The sequence below is a fragment of the Triturus cristatus genome, chromosome 10, assembly GCF_964204655.1.
Source record: "Triturus cristatus chromosome 10, aTriCri1.1, whole genome shotgun sequence".
Taxonomy (NCBI): domain Eukaryota; kingdom Metazoa; phylum Chordata; class Amphibia; order Caudata; family Salamandridae; genus Triturus; species Triturus cristatus.
Window position 1 is genome coordinate 7790308 of NC_140593.1, and position 15067 is coordinate 7805374.

General features: G+C 46.8%; 1 protein-coding gene across 2 annotated transcripts in view; it reads left to right on the forward strand.

Moving 5' to 3' along the window:
* The first annotated feature begins 725 nt into the window (after positions 1–725).
* The window catches only part of LOC146788715 (uncharacterized), a 29068-nt gene continuing 14726 nt past the window's right edge, over positions 726–15067 (forward strand). Inside the window, exons 1-2 of one of the 2 annotated variants that reach the window (XR_014969968.1) lie at positions 726–845; positions 7204–10280. The gene's annotated coding sequence lies outside the window, so the exon portion shown is untranslated. Of the gene's footprint in view, positions 846–7203; positions 10281–15067 lie in introns of those variants that run through there. The other variant, XM_085630322.1, reaches the window with a different exon arrangement.

Consider the following 15067-nt stretch of genomic DNA (forward strand, 5'->3'; position numbering starts at 1 on the left):
AACAAAGTGACGCATAGCATCTGCACTGGATAAATGCAATGCAGTTAGACAGGGATTGTGGATCTGCTCTGAAAGTTTTGTAGGTACATTCCATCGGAAGGAGGTGCACATTGCAGAAGCTGCAGTTCAATACGTTTAGCGGTCTGCAGATGCGAAGCAACAGACACTGCTCATGAAAGACTGGTACCCACCTGTCAATCTGAGAACAAAAAGCAATCAAAGACCACTCAGATTTGTACATGGTAAATGAGAAAGTAAGTACCAGATTAATCACCGTCAGCGCACAGACATGCCAGACTCCTTATCTTTGCAGCTGCCATGTTGTGGTTAGTGATGAAACAAGGTGAGGTTACCTACTACCTGAGCTGATGCAGCCACAACAGCGAGTTTACAGGATATGAAACCATGAAACTGATTAGGTTGATAAAATGAAGTTGGTTGAACGGTTCTGGCTGACTGCAGGGTTCGTTTTCAAAAACCACATTTCCATTTAACTCAATGCCGTACTACACTATATTTTAAGAACTTCAAGGAGCTAGACAGCGCTTTATTCCGACGGTTCAGCTGGTAGCCGGGCATCGCGCTCAAGGCTCAATATGTTGCGTCAGTCAATGGGCATGTTGGCTAGTGCACAATGTATAACGTCTCGTGAGCATAAAGGCTGTGTCGCCAATGGTTACCTTCATCGAAACCCGCACAGAGGAGTCTAGTGAGCATTATTGCTCCATAGTCTTCCGCGACTGGAGGGGGAGAGAGCAGCCGTCTTACACCAAGATACGCACACCGAGGACGTGCACGAGGCGCCGAAGAGAGCATGGAGTGGGGAAGCCAACCAGAAGGAAGTGGTAATGATCATATATATAAAACGAGAAAACAGCGATCCAGGCTGACTACAGAGATGGCAGGGGGAAGAGGATAGACACCTAGCAAGATCGAAGGAAGAGAGAGAGCGGGAGGGGGGAGAGGAAGAGGCAACGATAGGCATAGGTAGGCGCCGAAGTCGAGAACATGGACTAAGTAGGCAAGAGATATGTAGGAAGAGGAAAGTAGTAGCATAAGGGGAAGAGTCAGGCGACGGAGGGATGCAGGGAGAGAGTAGCAGTGGATTTAAGGTGGGGACAGGGTGGTAGAGAGCAGGAAGCGGGAATGAAGCAGATGAGAACACAGGAGAGGGCAGAGAGAAGGAGAGGGCAGAGAGAAGGAGAGGGCAGAGAGAAGGAGAGGGCAGAGAGAAGGAGAGGGCGGAGAGGGCGGAGAGAAGGAGAGGGCGGAGAGAAGGAGAGGGCGGAGAGGGCGGAGAGAAGGAGAGGGCGGAGAGAAGGCCGCTAAGTTACGGCTGAGAAGCGGAAGGGGGTGTCAGTGGATGAGCCAGGAGGAGGTTGCGAACACTCTGTACATATGTCATGTTTTTGACTCAGCATGGTCATTCCCGTCAGTCTCCCCCGTGCAGGAGAATACGACAGCCATGACTTGACCCCCAACCGTCTTACTCGGGTTCCGCTGAGCGCGGGGGCACCAGCCATGCAAGGGTTTTTAATGGATTAAGACTAGAAATTAAATGAGCGAGAGCACGAAAAACAGAAGCGAGCACTCGAGTATCACTTTGCAACTGCCGCGCCCTTAAAAAACAAACAAAAAAAAATCAAATGAGGAGTACGGCAGGAAGGGGCGGAAGCAACACATAAGTGGGTGGGGTGAGGAGAGAGCACAATGGGCCCTCAGGTAAAAAAAAACACCATTGATGGAAGTGTGCGTGTCTGGAACTACTCTCCGAGATGTTTTGATGCTCGAAGTGTCACGGGCTGATACCATTCCGATAAAGAACCCTGTTGAGCTGTGTGTAAATCCAGCTGAACCACAGCAGCAGATGGTTCAAGTGGGCTGTCCTAAGCCCCTTTCTGTAGAAGTATCCGTACTGTTTGTGCGATTACAGGAGCATCGCCCGACAGCTACAGCTTTCTGTAGGTGAGACTTAAGGAGGTAGTCCAGCTAGTCAATGCAAAATGATATGTTTACTGAAGACTCGGAACCTTGGTTTAGCACACGGTCTCCCTATGGCGTGCAAGCCAGGTGCACACAGGTTAGCTGCGAGAGGGAGTTTACATATATGTGCATACTTCCCTCTCCACCACAGTCACTGAACACAAACCTGCGCCAGAGAACTCTTACTGGACACAGTTCATTATTTAACGAAACAGCCCCTTTCTTCCAAGTAGAGGAAATTATAAATCAATCTTAAGAGAGCATTTCCGTCTTCCTAAAGGGCTTAAGAAACAACGTGCTAGATTACGACAGAATGGCTCTTGGAACTGAGGGCACTGAGGCACTAGATGAAAGCAAGCCCAGTAGCTGCACAGCTCATTCGAATGTCAGACATTACAGTACAGGCGCTGAGACTTGTTGATTGTTGGGATCTACACTCTAAATAAACTACAGGCATCTTAATACAGGAAACACTCAGCTGCTACTTTATCACAGCCAAAGTAGCAATAAAATTACCGCCCCATTCACAAGCTGGTGCAAACAGCCGATACCGCCAGTTTTCCGGCGATAGCATCCTCAAAAAACATCGCCACGGAGGACCCCGGCAACTATCGCTAATGAGATGCAGAGTAGGTGTGCCCGTGCCAAAAGCGCGACAACACCACTCCACAACATTCACAACGACCAGCCAGATCTGTGATAAGAACACAAAACAGGCAATAAGGCACGTTAGCAGCAGGAAACTAACATCTGCTCTGACCTGGTGCAAAGTCGGACAACAACAAGCAGCAGCCAAGGAAGCACAGCCCATAGCCAAACATGAAGAACAACAGATGCCCCCAAGCAACTGAACATGCAGCCCGGAGCACCAAGAGGGCAACAAGACACACCCACATCCCCCGGGACCCCACCCACCCCCCTCCCTTCCGACAAAGAGAATGCGCATCAACTCCACGAAACCATGACCCAAACAAATCACCTGAAGTCTCACAACCACAACACCTAACATACAGGTGTGGCCATAAAAATGGAAACACACATCCACATCATATAATCCCCAAAAAATCTTTATTACAGATGAAACAAAAAAAAACAATCATGAAGAGGCACGGCGGGTCTTCTGTAAGTCACAGCCTGCAAGACAGAAAGACAGATAAGAAGGTATGACAGGCGCCCATCAAAGGACAGAGAGGGAGAGCAACAGAGAGTGAGAGAGAGAGGGGGAGAGGGGAAGAGAAGGATAGAGGGAGAGAGAGGGAGAGAGAAAGAGGGAGGGAGGGAGAGTGCTGACTCTGCGGACCCAGGCCCCACCGCTCACCTGCAGCCATCGGTGTGTCTCCAACCATGTGCCGGTACACACTGCAGTTCCCCAGGTCACTCATCTGAAACAGTTGCCAGAGACATGAATGGCAGAGTCCATACAGTAGCACACGCCATCATCGCATGCCCGCCCCTGCACACACAGGCTGCTGCACCCCCAGCCCCTCCTGCCGCCCAGCGGAGACTGCCCGCCCATGCGCAGTCAGGCCTCACTGCTCACCTTCCGCCACCGGTGTGTCTCCAAGAGGGCCCACCATGTGCTGGTGGGAGCTCCAAGCCCGTGGTCCACGACCATGGCACCCTCCACATCATGCAGCCACGCACCGCGGGCCACCAGGTCACACACCTGATTCTGGGTCTTGATTTCGCATGGTATGCTCAGACGTGAGTCCCTTGCTCACTTTGCCACTGGATTCAAGCTTGTTTCCGGTCCAGGAAAGACATGGCTTGGCAGTTCGGGCTGGACTGTTCCCATGAGGCACAGGGTCAGACTGATTTGCATATAGCCATGTCTGAACTGGGGTGGCAGAGTGGGCTAAAGAACAGTGATGGATTAAACCCAGATCAGTTGACTGGGGGGGGAGTGCTTGCAATGTTCAACACTCCGTCCATCATTTCCTTTGGTTTAAGCACATCCCAAGCACAAGGCAGCGAAGACCATCAAACACTTGCTCCACATGACTCCGCTCTGTCCATCAACACCCTTAGCTGTGAGATAGCAACCATGAGGCACATGGTCAAAGACCTCACCGCACTGGTTAAATGCTTACTACCAATGTCCCCACCTCGTTATCAGCACGTAAACCAACCACTTTACCACAGCCAAAATAAGCATTGAAAATGCAATAGGTCTCGCCTTTAAGTGAAAGCCCTTTGCTTTGCTAATGGTATTGTATAGCAAAGCAAATGGCTTTAACTTAATGAAAGGCGAGACCTATTGCATTTCTAATGCTTGTTTAAGAAAGAGTTCTAAACATCCTGACACCTAAACCCGAGTTAAAAAACTACAATATATTTCTAGAAGGCAAATCAATAACACTTTCAAAATTAACTGGGGAAAAAATAGATGGAGGTCCAATATTCTGAACAAAATATTTGAGAATCACATAGTGGAAAGGCTGCAGCATACATTGGTCTCCAGACACAAAGTCAAGGGCCTATTCCTGGGACACTTGTGGCACAATGTAGACCTGGTCTGTGATATGAAAAGCCTCCCAGAGGCTGGCCTTAGGTGACCAGCATGTAAAGCTACAAAATTGTCATCTTCTACAACTGTAACCAGTTTATTGCTTTAAACTCCTATAATGCAGCTGTGTGAAAGGAAATACAAAACTGGGTCTGATTGACTGGAGAGGTCGAGGGATTTCAGAATAAAGACCCTCTGGCGGGTTCTCAATACATAACCCTCTGTAAAGCCAAGCAAACAGAGAATAACAGACAGGTCTTAACAGTACAGGATTGGGGGTCACTCACCAGCTCGGACTAGTCTGCCGGGTTGGTGCATTTGTATCCAAAGGGGTACATGAGGAGCTGGGAGTAGCTGTGGATGGTGAGGAAGGCATTGAAGTTTCCGTGACTCCTTATGAAGTTTGCTTCAGACCTCACCTCGACTTCAGACTCAGCACTGGGCCCGTGATATGTGTCCGAGCACGGGTCCGTGCTGGTGCAGGGCCCTGTTGGCAAGGAAAGAAGTGATATTGCCATACAGGGGACCTTGAGGAAGAGAGGTATTAAAAGGAGGAGGATCTATGTAAAGATAGAAGGAAAGAAAGAAGTATCTAAAGACTGAAGTAGGAGGAGCATGAGAGAGGAAGGAAGGATGAATGAAGAAGGAACAATGGAAGTGAGGGAAACAGAGCGGAAGAGAAGATGGTGGAGTAGGAGAGAAAGAAAAGAAGATGGAAGGAAGGAAGGACAGAGGAAGGAAAGAAGAAAAGGAGGGCCTGAGGGAGGGATCCAAGGATTAAGGAAGAAAGGAAAGGAGGGATGCGTGGAGGGACCGAGGTTTACAGGATGGAAGAAACAAAGGGAAGGAGTGAGGAAAGATGAAAGCGAGCAAGAAATGAAAGTAGGAAGGAAGTATGGAATGAAGGAAAGAACGGCAGAGTGAGGGAGAGAACAAGCATTTGCAATGCAATAGGTCTCGCATTTACGCGAGTTTGAGCTATTGGCATTGTAAATGACAATGCCTTTTATTTATGTTTTGGTTTTTAACATTGCATTGTTTTGTTTTATAGATTTTGAAATCAATAATTTGTTGGTGAATATTTCAGGACTGGTGACAGTGGTCGGAGGGGGTCACCCTACACATTAGACTCAAGATAGAACCCTACAGCCAGCCATCTTGTAGCCGATTCATCAAAAAAAATCCAGTCAGCAGAAACTTGAAGGTAGATTTTCCCCACTTTGCCAACAGAATTCAACCATAGTCTTGATGAATCACTGGCAAAAACACAACTATTTGGGCTGGCCTTTTTTGAGACGTTGATTCTTCCATCGTAGCACACAGTGTATACAGCATAGGCCTGTATGCTTCGAATTCCGTTGGATCCTTAACACAAATATCCTCAGCCGATAGTTCTCAGACTCTCTGGCACTCTCCAGTGGTCATAAGGCAACGTAAGGCTATTTATAAAAACTGCAAATAAATAAATAATGCTTCGAGGCGTGGACCCTGCTTGAAACAGGTGCCCCACAAATAACACAACGGTGTCTCCAGATGTAAGAAACATAAACTGGACTTTAATGCTTCTGCTACTTTGTAATGTGTTACAGTTAGCGCTCTAGCGTTTCAGCTAGAGCGCCGCAAGACACGCGTAGGTTGCGCTCATGTCCCCGATGTGAGCGCATGTATAAATAATAAACGGGCGGGCGAACCAGTTAGTTCGCGCCCAACCAAGTGACAGTGTGTGGTGTAGTCATTGCGCGGCGCGCATGCTAGGCCCCCCCTTGACTACCCAGATTAAGAGAGCGGTGACCCAGGTCCCTAACCTTCCTAGACAGAGGTCAGGGAGTGGAACATTACATAATGAATTTGTAAACCAATTTGAGCTTAAAATAAGAGCATACACTTTGGGCAGGCGTCTCATTGGGCATTAATCACACGAAGCAGAAACAAGTGGTAGCGTTTGGTTGCATTTAGTGTGCGAATGTAATAAACACTTGTAACGTGCATAAAATGGGGCTGCGTGCACGTAACCGACAGCACCGCCTTGTCGGCGATTAATTTACGAGCACAAATGCCATTTTACGGGGGGGGGGCTGTTTTTGATACCTTAGCGTTTAATTGAAACTCAGGGACACGTGCTGTTTGCTGTTCGGAAATATACTGGGACGTTTCACAACTATCCCCACAATGCGTGGTCACTTCTGAACAGGTACGTTCATGCGCGACCTCCACCTGTTCCCGTGCTCGTACTGACATAGAAACCTACCTGACAAAAGAAAACACTGCTTTGGCAACGGCAAAGGTGGTGATAAAGGAGTATTTCCCTCGCTACGGATTTCCTCGTGTGATCTGGAGTGACAACGGAAGACATTTTAATGCAGAACTCATCACACATGTGTAATGGACTACAGAATAAACAGAAATTCCATGCGGCTCGACACCCCCAGTCCGCTGGGTTGGTCGAGAAGTATAACGGGATATTAAAGCTCAAATTAGCTAAAATTCAAGAAAGTACTGGATTGAAGTGGCCAGATGCTCTGCCGCTGGCATTAATGTCAATACGAGTTACCCCACATTCTCGTTCTGGTTTGTCTCCATATGAGGTAATTTTTGGGCGCCCTGCTAATGTTTGGGGCGTCCCGAGACCCAGAACATTTCGTAATATAGAGTATCCTATGCTGACAGACTATTTGTATGTTTTGACTAAAGATCTTCGTTCCATTCATCAACAGGTCTCAATAGTTTTGCAGCAACTGTCGGAGGGTCCGGGACATCGCTTGGAACCAGGACAGTGGGTTCTGGTCCGTAATTATCAGCGAAAATCCAGTCTGGATCCTCGATGGTCTGAACCGTTTCAAGTCTTGTTGGCCACGCGGATGGCGGTAAAAGTGAACGGTAAGCGACACTGGATTCATGTGTCACATCTGAAAAAACTACCCCTCCCGCTTCCATATGATCAGCGAATCCAGGACGTGGTTCTGACTCAAGAAAGTGAGCGAGTTCCTCGATTAATCCCTTTTTCTGACACCCAGGTAATTGGAGAAGGGCAAGGAGAAGGTGCACCGGGCTCGGAAGGGGCTCTGTCATCAGCACAATTGATCGCCCCAGATTCTGTTGTTCCTACAGCTAACCCAGAAGCTCGCAGTACCCCTGTTTCACCGGATTTGTCATCCTCTGTTTTGTTCTCTGATCAAGAAGTGCCTGGCCATACTCGATACAACCTGCGGCCCAGAAAACAACACGGTACACCAGGTGAACATGGTAGGAGATAGGGAGAGACTTGAGTGATAGGGTAGAGACCTGTGCTATGAATGTCAGTTAGATACGCCTCTGGTGTACTGAGCGAGACACTGGACTGAACGCGCTGAGAGCCTTGAACATTTGTTTGCTCTGTTCAAAAAGAAAGACTGAATTTCATGTTCAAAGGGGCCCAGGTTGTGTTTTCTTCAAGGGTTGTGTGAGAACATAACTCTAACGTGAGAAGTTTGTTTTGGTATTATCTGTGATGAACAATAGGAGCCTGCCTGTGAGGCTCTGACCGGACACAGGAAAGAAGTACCCTCTGGCAGGTTGGACTGCATTGCCCTAGTTTATTGTCGGACTTTTGGTTAGCATGTATCCCTTTGCTCGTTTTGTTCCTGAAGAGGAACGTCCTTTTGTACCCCGCTATTTTCCTACATCTATGCCTGTTTTTTCTAGTTGGACCAATCGTGTTAAAATTGCATTTAAAGCTACTATAGCAATTTTACTAATTATATTACTGGGAGTATTCATATATCTAGAATTTCGCCACCCTATGCATACTGTTTTAGGAACAACTACCCCACCTCCGGAACATGTGTTTCATACTTTAGCCCCTCATAAGGAAAGGCATCGTCAGACTTATGTGAAAAACGCATTAATTGAAATGCTTAATCAAGCACACAGTGCCACCAATACTACGAATTGTTGGGTTTGTGGTCTTTTACCATCTGTTATGCACAAGCACGACTTATTTATATCTCTAACATTGTCTCTGGGAAGTTGCGAGGCTTGGTTCAAATTGCTTTCTATGATGTATATGCATTACACTGTGAGCGCTCTAAGGTTTTCAGAGAGAGATTATGAAATGATTTTAGCTTAAATTGAGGTTCATCAAGGATTCAACCCCGATGGGAATAATGGAGAGGGAACCTTAGATCCGAATGCCTGTATGAATATGTATATAACTCACGAAAATACCACTTGGTTGAAAAATGAAATTTTGGACTTTGTTGAATTCAATTTCACTCAATATTATTGACACTTTCAGGACCGTAATGTTACTGAAGATAGGGCTATTTCAGTGCCTGTTTTAAACAGCACCTCTACGTTTTGTGTTTAAGGAGCAGGGTACATATCAGTAGGGAAAAGCAGATGTAATTACACTTATCAGTTGCGTACCTTTAGCAGCCCTCCGTTGTTAACCCCTCCTAATGTATATTTTGTCTGTGGAGAAAGTGCCTATACTTGGCTTCCATGAGGTTGGAATGGACGTTGCTACCAGTCCTTCCTGTACCCTCAAGTCTATATTGCTCCTTCTGATTATCAGAAGGATCACCGACTAGATAAACGTAACGTGCTTATTAGGAGAAATAAAAGAGTGATAGATACCACTGATGTAGATCAGACCGATACTCCACTGCAGCATTTCACCGACATTATGAAGGGAGTGTTACCCTTTTGGGGGCCTATGATTACCAGCCAAGAAGTACGACGTTTGTCTAGAGTAGTTGAAGGGGTAATTAACACTACTGCAGTAATACTGACCAATATAACAGTAGAGCTACAGGCGACCAGACTTGTTTCACTTCAAAACCGTATGGTTTTGGACGTTATCTTGGCAGATCGAGGAGGAGCATGCCATGTGATCGGCAGCTCTTGCTGTGTTTATATTCCTGGCTCCGCCCCCTCCGTTCATTTGGCTATACAGAAGCTACATCATTTAGCTTCCAAGATACATGTAGAAACTGGTACGTGGTTTCTCTCTGGTTGGTTCTGGGGTCTGCTCTCTACTTGGGGATGGAAAATTTTGATGGTGCTGGCATGTATAGCCGGTATCATATTCACGTGTTGTGTTTGTGTACAATGTGGACCGGCATGTTGCTCTTATTGCGCGACAAAACTCACTTCCTCGGTGTCTGGTCCATCCCCAACAGCGGTAAAAGCTCAGCTAGTTCAGCAGGAGCTCAAAGACCTAATGCAGATAGATGAGGGGATATTTGAAGATTGAACTGTTTTAGTTAGCTACATCATGCTAAAAGGGCCGTTCTGAGGGATAAAAAAAGTTAGATTTCCCGTATATAAGGAGGATCGGACCTATATTATGTTAGCATGATGCATCTATGCGTACATTCCCTGTTTGATATATATGCTTTTGCTTGGAGGAAACTCGTTTATTTCCTCCCTGTATATCTATTGCTAAAAGAGTAGGCCGAGAACCATACAGACGCCATCTTCTGAACATATACTCGAGCATGTGCCGTGATCAACGCGTTGATCACGTGCAGTTGTCAGGCCCCAGTTCATTTGAGTTACTGGTAGCAGCTGTTTACTCGACTGTTCGAAGACTCAAGGTCGCATCTGCCTTTGGGGGCGATAAGCGCATTCCTGGAGGCGCCGTGCCTACACTCCAAGGCACCAAGACGAAAGGGAGTCACCCCTCCAGACCTCATAAGTAATAGATAGTCAAGCCTTTGTACTGGTCTGATGTGTGCCATATATGGTCCTTTCCTGGAGCTCGAGGGCCAACTGGTGATTTTCCTTTTACAGTGATTGTATGTATTGAACCAAAAAGTATATAACCTCATGTTTGAATACGAGCCAACAGCCTTCTCGGCGCAGCTGATGGGTGAGGTTCGGAGAGGCTCCTCTATAGAGTATTTTGTTTAATAAACGATTGAACCTTCTTCACTGCCAACTGACTGATTATTTGGTAATGGTGTTGGGACTATTGGTAGGTATAGTCCTTTAATTTATTTTTATAGTACATCAGTGTCTCTGTCAGATCTTATTGTGACCAGGTACAAGAGTGAGTGCGAAAAGGTGTGTCTTGTTACTGCGGATCCTGAGAGATCTGGGAGTGTTGTGTTCTGGTGTGTCAAATTACTTGTTTCACTGTCGGTGAGTAGGAGAGCAAGTAAGACACTATAGCTAGTCGGTCCTGGACTTATGGGTACTCAGGTGGTAGGATGGCACAGTCCCTACTTACTAAGATCCCATAATCCTATGCATAGTTCTGTTCTTGGGCAGAATCCCTGCAACGGGAGTCGATTATAACAGCCTCAGGTTTGTCCCGACTGTTTTACAATGGAAGAGTTTGCTTTTTACCGACGGGTGTGTAAACCAGCAGCACCAGCAATAAAAGGGTAATACTGGGTGATGGTAAATTAACTCTGCTCCGCCGGCGGAGTTATGTTTGTGCCGAACTTCCCACTCTAAAGTAGAGTGCAGAGCAGCAAAGCTCCTCAAACTCCTCCGGCAGATCGGAGTTCTCTGCCCACCCTTACTTTTAATCAGACTTTTTGCTGCGCAGAAGTTCCAAGTGGAATAAAAACGATTTTACGAGCCCAGAGAGGTCACCACTTGGGAAGATCGGTGGGGTGGTTCATCCCTGTCCTCTGGAGAAGTCCAAAAATATTTCAGGTCCCGGATTTTTACTGGTGGAAGGAGAAGTGCAATCAGACACACTCAAGGGTCTCAGGACCTTGGGACAGCACTTAGGTGCCATGACTCAAGCAACAGAGGCCACCATCAGGGTCTAGTCAAATACTGGACAGCTGGGAACTTCAGTGAAAAGGCCTCTTGCAGCTTGTTGTGGCCCTGTAGCTACACAGTAGATCAGCCAACTGGCCCTTGAAGTTCACTTCTTTATCCTGAGTACAAGAGGGAACAGGTCCAATCCTTCAGGTCTCCCTTCAGGGCACTAACTGCAGGGCCAGTCCTCTCCTTTTTTCTTCCGTAGGTCCAGCAACTATTATGAATAGGGTGACTGGAGGTGACATATATGTAGTGGGTGGGAGTGACTCCTAGATCCTCCCAATAGGGTAAAAGTTCCCAGGGATAACCCAATCAACCATTGCAGCAGTTCCTGTTTGCCCTATTTCAAATAATGCCAGAGTGACCGTCACTCTCACAATCCAAGATGGGCAAACCCTTGTGCAGAGTGTGTGTGCCCGCCCGGAAGTGTGGCCAAAGCAATAGACAGTCCCTTTCTCTCTGGTCACTCCAAACCCGTTCTGGGCGTAGCTTTTTTACCAATGGGTTTTGTGACAGTACAAAAGCTGGGCCCTTTCCAGGTGCCACTTAACATTTAATTGTGACAGGGGAGACCCCAATGAAATAATTTAAGGTGCTATATCCACCCCTCTCGCCTTCCTGCCACAGGAAGAGAAGAATATAAATCCACACCCAAACCATTATCTCTGCTTTGGGGGCATATTTTCACACCTCTTCAGGGTTAATCACTGGCTGGGCCACTGAAGAAGAGCTAATGGAAATTGTAGCCTGATTTACTCAAGTTTCATGCAACGCTATGAAGTAAGGGGACCAATTTGCAGCGCTGCGTTGCAAAAAAACGAGAGCAAAGATTTGCCATATCTACTAAGATGCGGTGCACATTTGCTCCCTCCTTGCACTGACACACTGTGTGCTGCCTAGTGCCAAGGTAGACACCCATTCATCATGATGCAAGGACCCCTGCTTTACAGGTTGCATTGTTTTTGTGCCAGAAGCGATACCTTCCTGCACAAAAACAATCCTAAGAAGCTATTTTTTCTTTCAATGTGTGTTGCAGAATTATAAATATTTCTTCTTGTAACACCAGCCTCAATAGGTGCACCATTTTGGCTCAATCCCAGGTTTACTGACTGTAATAAATTTGAGATTGCATCTAATTCCATAGGTGGATGCATGGCAACATCCATGCTTGAAATGCCTACCACAATTAAAAGTGATGCAATTCAGTGCAAGTTGCTGCGTTGCATTACATGTCTTTACAAAATCTCGCAAGGTGGCTCAAATTGCCCCTTGTGTGGCTTACTAAATATTAATTAAGGACTTGCATTGCTTTCCATCGACTTGTATGACTCAATGGTGGCCGACCACGCTTGGAACAGCACCGACACCCACGGACCACGCACGCAGCCTGGGTATCATCCTCGACTCCTCCCTCTCCATGTCGAAGCAGGTCAACGCCGTCTCCTCCTCCTGCTACAACACCCTCCGCATGCTCCGCAGGATCTACAAGTGGATCCACACCGAAACAAGAAGAACAGTGACCCAGGCCCTCGTCAGCAGTAGGCTGCACTATGGCAACGCATTCTACGCTGGTATCCCGACCAAACACCTGCGACAACTGCAACGTATCCAAAACGCCTCCGCCCGACTGATCCTCAACGTCCCTCGCCGCAGCCACATCACCCCCCACCTGAGAGACCTACACTGGCTCCCCGTCAAAAAGAGGATCACCTTCAAGCTACTCACCCATGCCCACAAGGCCCTCCACAACACCGGGCCAGCATACCTCAACGACCGACTCAGCTTCTACACCCCCACCCGCCAGCTCCGATCAGCCACACTAGCCCTCGCCGCTGTACTGCCGGTGGAAGATCTTTCTCCTTCCTCGCCGCCAAGACCTGGAACACCCTCCCTACCCACCTGCGGCAGACCCAGGACCTGCTCACCTACAGAAGACTTCTCAAGACCTGGCTCTTCGAGCAGTAGCAGCACTCCCCCTCCCCTCAGCGCCTTGTGACCCTCACGGTTATGTAGTGCGCTTTACAAATACTATGATTGATTGAAGGACATCACAAGGCTTCAGTACATCTTGGCCTTTGCCTCCAGGGGTTTCGGGCAGAGAAAAGGTAGCTTTCTAAATGTTACTTATCCTTAATATTTATTAACGAATGATTTTACCATTAAGTTGAGCTTTTAATAAATATTTTAAAAAGTTTCATAGCTTGTCCCTAACCAGAGATAGCAAGATTACCATATAATTTTGCTTCCCAGTATTTCTCAGCTAGAGCTTTCTTATAGTGAAAAAAGCTTTTGGGCGCTAGCCACTGTAAGAAAATGTTAACTTTGAATTTAAACTTGTTCTCTACTTTTTAAATTCCATTTACACTACCTAGTGGGCTATAATGGCTACAATGGGGTGACTTATTAATATTAAACGGAATAATTTCTCCTGTCCCTGTCAAATACTGGTTATATTGACAGGTCACACTGCAGATTGCACTTTGCAGCAGTCAGGCTTCACAGGATAACATTTACTGTATGTTTGCACCTCCACTATAGGTGATGGCACAACAGGTGTTTCAGTCCACAGGTGGCATGTAACTTCCATGCCTTGGGTGCACTTGTTATGGGGAAAAATAAATAATTCCCTACACGTCCTGAGAGGTTTTTTTTTGTTCTGGAGTGCCTGTGTTTACTTTGTGATCCCAAACAGAAAAAATGACAACTGACCACTCACTCTAAATATAGCAGTCAGTCTGATGGGCCGTCAGGGGTGGGGATGATGGAGGGTCTCGAGCCACCATTTAATAACTTAAATGCCATTCCCTAACCTACCCTGACAAAATAAAGTGTTGATGTCAGGCTTCTGCTCCCCGACACAAAACCTACTAACATGCTAAGTTACCATATTCCCACTGAGCATAGTAAGACACATAGAAGTCCATAGCACCTGTAGAACCCAACGTACATAAGCCCAAATAGGAGGCCCAAGGCCCAAAGGCCACCACCCCATGATATCAGTATGTAACATTCAGAAGTTACTAGGCCCAGGGTTTCCAGAGTTGCATTTCAGTTGCACCAGAAAACACGAGGAAGCCCAAGCCACTAGAAAAACACAGTAACTTTCCACCGTTACAAGGCCATTGCACACCCCCACGTAGACAGAAACTCAGCTGGTACAAGTTGACATTGTTTATCATCACTGAAACCCTATTTTTGGAAGTTAGCTTGCTCAAGATAAACCGCAATGTCTGATGAAAAACTGCACCTGCCTTGTGGGTGCTGGTCACATGCATACTGTAAGAAATGTACGTGATCACAACATTTCCTTTGTTTATACGTTGCGGTCAGGCATGACCTATCAACTGTTGTGCCACCTGGCCACCTTACCCCACCCACGGCCTTGGAACACATGCGGTTGACCCTTTCCTGTATCTTGGAACACATGCGGTCAAGCCACCTGTTGGCAAAGGCGTCAGAAAATACGTCAGGTCCACCCCTGGTTCCCCATATCAAGATATTTAAGATCCAACACGACAGTTGGAAGGTAGAACTTTTCTGTGCTGTCCACAGGCCTGTTCTCCAGCCAGCTGCCTATCTGATTTGGGACCTTACAGCCTATTTCAGGTAGAACATCCCCCTCTTTGGGGATTTTCCTTTATCTCTTAAAGATATCCTCCTTAGCTCTGCATTTTTGATCCACACCCATTCCCTTGCATTTCAGCTTCTAATAATTAAGTTTTAAGGATTAGTTGTCTTAAATTGAGGTTGCCTCTGGGCACTATGCTTTCCTAGAATAGCTTTTGCTTCCATTTAAGTTGTCTTAAACATGTTTTCAAG